The sequence below is a fragment of the Rhinoraja longicauda genome, chromosome 16, assembly GCF_053455715.1.
Source record: "Rhinoraja longicauda isolate Sanriku21f chromosome 16, sRhiLon1.1, whole genome shotgun sequence".
Taxonomy (NCBI): Eukaryota; Metazoa; Chordata; class Chondrichthyes; order Rajiformes; family Arhynchobatidae; genus Rhinoraja; species Rhinoraja longicauda.
In genome coordinates, this window is record NC_135968.1 from 46,419,021 (window position 1) to 46,430,113 (window position 11,093).

Consider the following 11,093-nt stretch of genomic DNA (forward strand, 5'->3'; position numbering starts at 1 on the left):
TGGGGAGAAGGCAGGCACGGGTTACTGATTGTGGATGATCTGCCATGATCACAATGAATGGCGGTGCTGTCTCGAAGGGCCAAATGGCCTCCTCCTGCACCTATTTTCTATGTTTAGGAATTATGTGTAGGAAAATAACTGCAGTTGCTGGTACAAATCGAAGGTATCACAAAATGCTGGAGGCCAATTCTCTGGACGCTTTCAAGAGAGAATTAGATAGAGTTGTTAAAGATAGCGGAGTCAAGGGATATGGGGAGAAGGCAGAAACAGGTGTACTGATCGTGGATGATCAGATAATTAGCCAGATTGAATATGACTCACTGTTTGTATAGCTGGGCAATGTCGTGTAGAAACTAGAAGTGTAACTATGCGGTGGAGTAGAGGTGTGGTTGTTTCTAGAGTTGCAGATCTGCTGTACTGTAGATGGGTTTGCACCTGATGCCTTTTTTAAAATTTATAATTTAGCAAAAAATAATTTAAATGAACTATTTACAAATATACACACAAACAAACCCACCACCATAATATAAAATAAAGAAATATTCTTAAATATTATATAACTATGTCCCCATCCTTATTAAGGGTACCCTCTACCCCCCCCCCCCCCCCCCCCCCCCCCGTGCCCAGTGGTCCCGGATATCCCCCAGGGTGCCCATGGACAGCGCGTGGTCCCTCTCCAACACCACCCGGGCACGGGCGTAACCCCGGAAAAGGGGCAGGCAGCCGGCTTGGGCAGAGCCCTCTTCCACCTGGCACCGTGACTCACGGATGGCCAGCTTGGCCAGGCCCAGGAGCAACCCAACCCAACCAGGACATCTTCAGCCCCACCCTCTCCCCGACGCACTGGGTGTCCAGTGATGAGGGCGGGGGGTGAGAAATGCAGCCAGAAGGCAAGGAGAAGCCCCTTTAGATATTGGAACAGGGGCTGCAACCTCACACACTCCATGTACACGTGGTACACAGACTCACACACTCCATGTACACATGGTACACAGACTCACACACGCCATATACACGTGGTACACAGACTCACACACTCCATGTACACGTGGTACACAGACTCACACACTCCATGTACACGTGGTACACAGACTCACACACTCCATGTACACGTGGTACACAGACCCTTCCAGCCCACAACAGTGGCAGGCGGCTGGCAAGTCTATGAACCGCGCGAGGAACAGGTTGCAGGGGACTCCTCTGTGCAGTCCCCTCCACCCCAGGTCCCCGATGGAGAGGGGCAGAATCCCTGCATAGAGGGACCCCCACCGCGGGGCCCCCTCACGACCGGAAGGCAACACCGACCGCTACTGAGTGTCTGGACGGTGGAGCAGGGCGAGGAAGTGCAGGGTGTGGAGGAGGAGCCCGTACAGGACACGCCTCCCTGCGTCTCGGAGGGAGGTGAAGGGTGTCGAGGAAATGCGGCTCATGTTGTGTGGGCCCGGCTCCCGGGAAGGATTACGGCGTCTGGGCCCGACGAGTACTTTGGGCTGAGCGGGGGTTTGCTCAGCCGCAGGTACTCCACAGGTTTGAGCCCCCCCGACACCCAGCGGGGTGGGACAGGGGGGTACCACTCTCACGCCCGGACCCCCCCGACACCCAGTGGGGTGGGACAAGGGGGGCCGCTCTCACGCACGGGCCCCCCGACACCCAGCGGGGCGGGACAAGGTGGGCCACTCTCATGCCCCCCCGACACCCAGCGGGGTGGGACAGGGGGGGCTGCTCTCACGCCCGGACCCCCCCGACACCCAGTGGGGTGGGACAAGGGGGGCCGCTCTCACGCCCGGACCCCGTGACACCCAGTGGGGCGGGACAAGGGGGGCCGCTCTCACGCACGGGCCCCGTGACACCCAGCGGGGTGGGACAAGGGGGGCCGCTCTCACCTCTGAGCCGTCGCCCCCCCCCCCCCGGCCGGCAGAGAGGTACCCCGGTCGATGGCAACCAGGTTCCAGACTCTCAGCAGGTCCCGGTAGAAGCCGGGCATCCCCAGCAGGATGGCACGGCTGACACACACCATCGGGATCCACGTACCTCCTTGAAGGCAGTGGGCCCTGTTGGTCCGGCTTTGGTGTATCCAGTTCTCCTGCCTGTTTCTTGATATCAAGTGAGTAGTGGAGACTTGCTTCTGTGTTGCAGAAGGCAGGCAAGATGGATTTGCCAATCAGAACTTGTGGCTGATCATGGTTGCAAATGCTTCAGCCTTTTCTTCAGCAATCGAGGGCGCAGCGGTAGAGTTGCTGCCTTACAGCGCCGGAGACCCAGGTTCCTTCCTGACTACGGGTGCTGTCTGTGCGGAGTTTGTACGTTCTCCCCGTGACCGTGTGAGTTTTCTCCGGGTGCTTCGGTTCCCTCCCACACTCCAAAGACGTGCAGTTTGTAGGCTAATTGGATTGGTAGAATTGTAAATTGTCCCCTGTGTGTGTGTGTACGATAATGTTAATGTGTGGAGATGTGTGGCTGAAGGGCCTGTTTCCGAGCTGTGTCTCTAAACTAAACTAAACTAAAATACTAAACTAAACCATATCATGGTCTTTAGCGTTGTTGAGGTTGTGGATTTTTTTGGTGCGTTTCTAACTAGGAGCTGTTTAATCAGCCACCACCATTTTTAACTAGGTGTGGTCGGAATGCAAAGCTTTCATCTAATTGCTTTTGTGATCATCGCTCAGTCCATTACAAGTTCCTTTTGGTCTTTAGTTAATGTTGTTCTATATTGCAGCTTTATTTTAGTTTAGTTTAGTGTAGTTTAGAGATACAGCACGGAAACAGGCCCTTCGGCCCACCGGGTCCGCGCTGACCAGCGATCCCCGCACATTAACACTATCCTACACCCACTAGGGACAATTTTTACATTTACCAAGACAATTAACCTACAAACCTGCACGTCTTTGTAGTGTGGGAGGAAACCGAAGATGTCGGAGAGAACGTACAAACTCCGTACAGACAGCACCCGAGGTCAGGATCGGACGTGGGTGTGTGGCGCTGGCTGTGAGGATTTGATTATTTTCGAAGGATTTGTTTGGCGAGGACAAACGAAAGCAGTCAGAATTTGCTTTTTGGACTTCTGTCGGAAGGCAGAGACTCTCTTTGTTGAAAGAGTCCTCTAATTGGGGAGGATTTGTTCGTGTTTTCTGAAAGTCGTAGGAGCGGCAGTGGCTGGCGGAAGGCCAAGTTGCACTTGAACTGGTGGGAGCTGAGTCTAGAGCGGTGTTTGTGGTCTGTAGCATCGGAAAGCTCCCTCCCACACCGACTTTGCCCGGTCCAGGTGTGCCGGGTAAGTACGGCAACAGTGCATTGGATTTTCGTTGAAGCCGGGAGGGCGACCGAGACCTGGGGAAGAAGCCTCCGGAAGCTCCATTTTCTACGACGGGAGGATTGGCACGGACTTTTCCCTATCTTATCAGGAGGAGACTGCTTTCTGGTGCTTTGCCAGGAAAGCCTTCACGACTTTAAACTGCTGCAAATGCGTGGAGGTGCAGCAACAGCAGAAAGACTGCTTTGACTTACAAAAAACGGAGACGTTTTGTTTTGCTCCACGCCCTAAAGATGGCGGCCCCCAAGAATTATGCAGCTGCCGTACAGTCGGCAGTCTCCGTGACTAAGGGCCATGAGTTGTTGGGGCGTATACATGGGGTGAAAGTGACCTTGCAGGGCAACATTACCTTCAAGGCTGTGCTAACCGCGCTGGGGGAGACTGTTGGCAAGAAGGCCATAATGGCAGGCGCGGTGGTCAGTGGGAAGGCTGTTGTCATCCTAAAGACTGAGCAGTCGGTGGCTACCGCATTGGAAAGGGGGATCACGGTGGCTGGGATTTACATGGCGGTGGACCCATGGGGACGGCCCGTGCTGCCGGTCATGCTGTCCAACGTTCCCCCTTATGTTCCGGACGCGCTCCTGCTCCCACATGTAACTAAGCTGGGGGAGGTGCGGTCTGGGCCCACCAAACTGTTGCATAGGTTGGATGATCCCGAAATGCAGCATGTATTAACGTTCAATCGCCGTGTGTACATACAGCTAGCACAGGGGATTGATATGGAGGGGTGTTTTGAGGTTGAATGGGAAGGATTCTGCTATCGCGTGTTTTGGAACACGGGCCAAGCACGCTGCCATGCATGCAAAGAGGTGGGGCATTTCCGCAGGAATTGTCCCAAGCACCAGGCTGCCAGCTCCACCAAGGTGGCCCAGAAAGGCAGTGCTGGCCCATCTGGGGCTGCTGGTTCTACCACGGTGGCCCGTGATGACTTTGTTCCCTTGCCCCCATCCTCCATTCCCCCACCACCCCCATGTCCCGTACCTGTGGCGGGGGATGCCGGTGCAGGGTGGGGGGTGGATGAGGGGCGCTGGGAGAGACAGAACAGTAAGAAAGCTAAAAGGAAGAAGAAGAACGTTCAAGCGGGACGCCAGGCAGAAGGTCACCTTAATGAGGGTCCCCCGGCAGTAGATATTATCGAGCTCGCCTCTGAGCCTGAGGGTCTGAGGGCTGGAGAGGATGAGCAGGTAGATGGCGGGGCGGAGGAACAGGCTTCAGCAATGGAGCTGACTGTACCACCGCACGCTAGTGGTTATAAGAGGAGGAGGCACGGGTCCTCTGACACGGAGAACGGCCCTGAAGGTCAGGGGCGACCTGAAGGGAGGTGTTTCTCCCCTGTTGAGGCAGAGTACCCAGTACACGCTTCCTGTGGGCAGGAGGATGCCTCTGTAGTGCAGGGACCACCTGAGAGTGGTGACACACTACCCGAGGGGGCTGTTCCCCCAGGGATTGCGTCCGCTGGCTTAGAGGGTGACCAGGGGAAGATTGATGGGGGGGACTTGAGTGTGGGGGTGGGTCCCCAGCCCATGCTCCCCATTGAGGGTACGAGTCCTATTGAGGGGTGTGCTGCCCCATCGGCTGAGGGAGCAGGGGAGACTCCGGGAACATCGCCCCCTGAGGGCCAGAGCGAGGTGGTTCCCCTGGTGGTGGGGGACGGGGACTCTCTGGGTGACGGTGCTGGGCCGGGTGCCCTGGGTGCGAAGGAGGACATGGTCGTTTCGGATCGTGTCCTTCGGTCGGACTCCAGACGTACCCTCTCACTGCCCGCCCCGGAGACTTCCTCCAACATCACTGCCCCCAATCCGGTTACAGAGGGCGGTGGGGGTGTGCAGGAGCCTGGCCATTTACCAGGCAGCTTGCCACAGTTAGAGGTACCGGTACCTGCCCCCGTCACTGATCCTGGGGGTGGGATGGTGACGGAGGAGGGACCGGGTGATGTGGCCGACCCGCCCACCTCACAGGGAGGGGTGAGCGAGGCGGCTGGGAGTCAGAACTATCCAGACTCGGGCTCAGACATTGAGTGGGAGGAGGAGGGGGACGTGGAGTCCAGCGACAGTGAGTTGATGGACTGTCCCACCCGCAGCCCCGTGTCTCGGCTTGTTGATATCTGGGAACTCCGGAAGTTTCTGAAGGACAGCAGAGGGAAGAGGAATAAGGCAGATCTGGCTGTCGACCTCTGGTCAGACCTGACGGTACCCTTGCAGTCCATTTATGCCATCCTTCAGGAGGAGGGGAACATGGCAGGTTTATTGAAAAATGAGCGGCGCCAGCTCCAAGAGCTTTTTAAGTCCCTAAAGAAAGGGCAGAGAGCTCGGGGAGGCTCCATTCCGTCACGGGGGGCTGGTAAAAGTTCTAGTGCGCTTTCAAAATGAAGCTCACTATAGCCAGCCTGAATATTAATGGGGCCAGGGAGTCTCTCCGTAGGTTTCACCATCTCTCGGTGCTGAGGGACGGGAGGTACGCGGTGAGCTTCCTGCAGGAAACACACACTGTGGCTAGTGACGAGCCCACCTGGCTCCTGGAGTGGGAAGGGGGGGTCTACATGAGCCATCTCACCTCCATTTCGAGTGGAGTGGCCTTCCTGTTGGCCCCATCTTTCCAGCCGGAGATTGTCAAGGTGCAGGACATTGTACCAGGCCGGTTGTTGTATCTGGCCGTGCGCCTGGATGGCGTGCCATTACATTTTATTAATGTGTACGCCCCCAAGAGCGGTGCTATGCAGACGCGGTTAACACAAGAAGTGACCGCGCTGTTGAACACCATCGATCGGGGGGAGTGTGTTTTCCTGGGGGGTGATTTTAATTGTACCCTTGAGGCGAGAGATCGCTCTGGCATTCAGCGCGATCCGGCAGCGGTCAAGACATTAAGGGAGTTGGTGGATTCTTTTGAGCTAGTAGATGCTTGGAGGAATTTCCATCCCAACTCCGGCGCCTTCTCATACAGGTTTAAGGGGGGTGGTTCCCGTATTGACCGTGTATATGTGTCTAAGGCTTATGTGTCCTGTGTCTCGGCAGCCTCCATGCGGTTGGAGCCGTGCTCGGACCACTGCCTGGTGCGAGTGGACTTTATCCCGACGCGCACAAGGGCAGGGTCCGCGTACTGGCACTTCAACAACCGGCTGCTGGAGGAGCGCCGGTTCCGGGACTCATTCAAGCAGTTCTGGGCGGAGTGGAGGGAAAGGCAGGGGCGTTTCCCTTCCCTAAGGCAGTGGTGGGATGTAGGGAAGGCTTACGTCCGTCTGTTTTGCCAGGACTACACGAGGGGGTCGACCAAGGGGCGGGACTCCGAGATCGGACGGCTTGAGAGAGAGTTGCTCGACTCAGAGTCTCGCCTGGGTCAGACGGAGGGGGAATCGTGTGAGTGGGAGGAGTACCAGGAGAAGAAAGGGGCACTGAGGGACTTGCAGCTGAGGAGGTCCCGGGGCGCGTATGTGAGGTCGCGAGTCCAGATGTTGCACGATCTGGACCGCGCCTCCCCCTTTTTCTTCTCCCTGGAAAAGTGCCGAGGTGCCCGCAGGCAGTTTGTCGAGTTGCTTGCGGACGATGGCTCCTCCATCACGGATCCGGAGAGGATCGGTGCCTCAGTTTGGTCGTTCTATGACACTCTGTTCTCCGAGGAAACATCTAGTGGGGAGGCACAAGGGGTGCTGTGGGAGGGCTTACCCGTAGTGTGCAGGGAGGTGGCTGAGCGCCTCGATGATCCCCTAACTCTGGAGGAGTTGACTGGTGCCCTGCACCAGCTCAGTAGGGGCAAGTCTCCGGGGCTGGATGGGCTGACTGTGGAGTTTCTTCGAGCCTTCTGGGGTGTCCTGGGGGGCGACTATGTGAAGGTGTTGGGGGAGAGCCTGGCGACCGGGGAGATGCCCTTCTCATGGCGCAGGGCAGTCGTCGTCCTGCTACCCAAGAAGGGCGATCTCCGCCTCTTGAAGAACTGGCGCCCGGTCTCTCTTCTCAGTACGGGTTACAAAGTCTTTGCACGGGCATTGGCCAATCGCCTGGGGCCCATGCTGTCCCATGTGATCCACCCTGACCAGTCCTACACAGTCCCGGGCCGGTCCATCCAGGACAATATCCATCTGGTCCGGGACCTGATCCATCTGTGCCAGAGGGCTGGTCAGTCCGTTGCCTTTCTCTCCCTTGACCAGGAGAAAGCGTTTGACCGGGTGGGACACAACTACCTTCTCGGGACTCTGCGGGCGTTTGGATTCGGACCCCATTTTGTGGCCCGGGTCCGGCTCCTATACGCTGCCGCAGAGTGCCTGGTCAAGGTCAATGGCTCTTTGTTGGCTCCCATTCACTTTGGAAGGGGGGTTCGTCAGGGATGCCCCATGTCCGGCCAGCTTTATTCCCTCTGTGTGGAGCCATTCCTGTGCCTCCTACGGAGGCGGCTGGCAGGTTTAGATTTGCCGGGGCCGGGGGTGGAGGTGGTTCTCTCGGCCTACGCCGACGATGTGTTACTAATGTTCACCGACCCGGTTGACCTGCGGAGGATGCGTGAGTGCCAGCGGGTGTTCTCAGCCGCATCCTCCGCCAGGATCAACTGGGGGAAGTGTGCTGGGCTCTTGGTGGGTCAGTGGCAGGTAGACTCCCTGCCGGAGGAGATGGCAGTTTTTGCGTGGAGCACCACGCACCTCCTCTATCTGGGGATCTACCTGAGTCCCACTGAGGGGGCTTGGCAGGCGAATTGGCAGGAGTTGGAGGCGAAGGTGGTCGCCCGTGTGGGGCGCTGGTCAGGCCTCCTTGGTGTGTTATCATATCGGGGTAGGGCTTTGGTCATAAACCAGCTGGTGGCCTCTCTGCTGTGGTACCGGCTGGCCACTCTGGTCCCGTCCTCTCGTTTCATCGCCATGATACAGAGGAGGTTAGTTAACTTCTTCTGGGGTGAGAGGAACCACTGGGTCTCTGCTGGGGTTCTGAGTCTCCCGTTGGAGGAGGGCGGTCAGGCGCTGGTCTGCGTCCGCACTCAGGTGGCAGCCCTCCGACTCAGGACCTTGCGGAGGTACGTGTACTCCGAGTGCCCTCCCAGATGGCACTCGCTGGCCACGTACTTTTTCTGCCAGGGGCGCTGCCTCCAGGAGGGATCACGGCTCCCGGTAGCGGGCATGAGTCAGCGCGCTAGGCGGGAGTTGCCTGGTTTTTACCGTGATCTCCTGAGAGCCAGGAATTTGGTCACCTTCAGCCAGGGCGCTGCTCCTCAGGGGGAGGGGGGTGCTGTGGTTGTGAGGGGGGCCGGTCCTCACCCTGTCACGGTGGGTGTCGAGGAGAGGCGTGTGCGTGGAGCGATTCCGACTGGGCTTACCCCCGCTCCGTCGGAATTGCTCATTGGGCCCACGGCACGGGTCCCTTCCCGAGAGCCGGCCCCACACAATATGAGCCGCCTTTCCCAGATGCCCAGCGTGCCGTTCCGTGACGCGGAGAGGCGCGTTTTGTACAGGCTGCTCCTGCACACTCTCCACTTCCTCGCTCTCGTCTTCCGTCCGGACACGCCCTGGCGGTCCGTGTTACCACCTGACGGCGGGAGCGGTCCCCAGTGGAGGTCTCTCTATAAGGGGGTCCTCCCGCTTTACATCGGGGACCTGGGGTGGAGAGTGTTGCATAAGGCTATAGCCTGTAACAGGTACTTGAGCCGGTTCACGGTCTCGTCTGCCGCCTGTCGCTTCTGCGGCGAGGAGGAGACCGTGTACCATTTGTATACAGAGTGCGTGAGGTTACAGCCCCTGTTCCAGTATCTGAAGGGGCTGCTCCTCAAGTTCTGGCTCCATTTTAGCCCTACGCTTTTAATTTTTGGGCACCCGGTACAGAGGGGGGAGGGTCAGGAGGGAGGAGGGGGTCTCCCTGTCGGTCTGCTCCTGGGCCTGGCCAAGATGGCCATCCGCGGGTCCAGGCAGCGGGCAGTCGACGGCCTCACAGAAGTTGGCTGCCTACCCCTGTTCCGGGCTTACGTCCGTGCCCGCGTGTCCCTGGAGAGGGAACACGCGGTGTCCACGGGGACTCTGGAGGCCTTCCGGGAACGCTGGTCGCCGCGGGGGGTTGAATGTATTGTTGACAGAGATGGCGGGAATTTAATGTGATAATTGTTTAATTTGTAAACTGCCGATACAGGCGGCTTTTGTTTGATCACATTTTGCTTAGTATGTTTGTATGTTTTTCTTTGGAATAAAACTTTTATATATTTAAAAAAAAAAAAAAAAGTAGTCGGGATGGAACACGGGTCTCCGGCGCTCCATTCGCTGTAAGGCAGCAACTCTACCGCTGCGCCAACGTGCCGCACTAAAACTAAAACCTTACTATGGCATCTTTACTGTGGTATCCAGCTGTTGGGTCTGGCATGCACGTCTGCACTGATCATTAAACTAGAATGATCCCCCAGCTTATAGCATGATACATACAATGGGGCTGTACAGTGACACCGTGGTAGAGTTGCTGCCTTACCCAGGTTTGATCTTGAGTATGGGTGGTGTCTGTATGATGTTTGCAACTACGTGGCCATGTGACCATATGGGTTTTGTCCAGGTACTCTGGTTTCCTCTCAAACTCCAAAGATGTCCAGGTTTGTAGATTTCTTGGCTTTGGTAAAATTACAAATCATCCCTAGTGTATAGGATAGTGCTAGTGTACAGGGGTGACTAATTGGCATGGGCTCGGTGGGCCAGAGAACCTGTTTCTGCACAGTATCTCCAAAGTATAAAGTGTAAAGTCTACAGTGTTCAACATGCTTGATCGTGGCGTTACTAATTGTGGTGTGCTGAAGATTATTAGAACGTTGACTAGAATAATAAAAGTGGTTTTAAGAATTTGAATGGCCAGGAGATTAGTCAAGCAAGTCTTGAGATAGCTGTTGTTATTCCAGCCATGTCCAATTGGTCTTCAGCTGCTTGTTATAATTGCTGCTTAGGAAGTGATGATTGCAAGCAATATATATTACATCCATAGCAACATGGCAACCTTATTAATAATATTAACAGCTGCTTTAACCACGGCATGGTGGCGCAGCGGTAGAGTTGCTGCCTTACAGCGAATGCAGTGCCGGGGACCCGGGCTTGATGCCGACTACAGGTACTGTCTGTACGGAGTTTGCACGTTCCCCTCGTAACCTGTGTGGGTTTTCTCTGAGATCTTCGGTTTCCTCTGAGATCTTCGGTTTCCTCCCACACTCCACGGGCGTACTGGTTTGTACGTTAATTAGCCTGGTATAAGTGTAAATTGTCCCTAGTGGGTGTAGGGTAGTGTTAATGTCGCTGGTCGGCGCAGACCCGGTGGATCGAAGGGTCTGTTTCCATGATGTATCTTTAAACTAAACGGAACTAAATGAAAGAATTGCTGCACTTTATCCCCACATTGCATTTAAAGTCCAGATTTTGATTTTTAATTCAGATAATTTTTAACTTTCTTTCCGTTCCAAGCGACTGTTCACCGGGTACGAAAGGACAATTCAAGAAATTATTTTCAGAAAATTCCTCTATGTTGGTGTCATTGAAAGTATTAACAAGATTTCATATCAAAGAATGGAAAGCAGGCAGTGAGTTGGCACCTGACTCACTAATCTGTACTGAACTTGAATAATAAATAATCGCTCAGTCCACCTTAACAACACCTTCGCTCAGTCCGCCTTAACAACACCTTCGCTCAGTCCGCCTTAACAACACCTTCGCTCAGTCCGCCTTAACAACACCTTCGCTCAGACCGCCTTAACAACACCTTCGCTCAGTCCGCCTTAACAACACCTTCGCTCAGTCCGCCTTAACAACACCTTCGCTCAGTCCGCCTTAACAACACCTTCGCTCAGA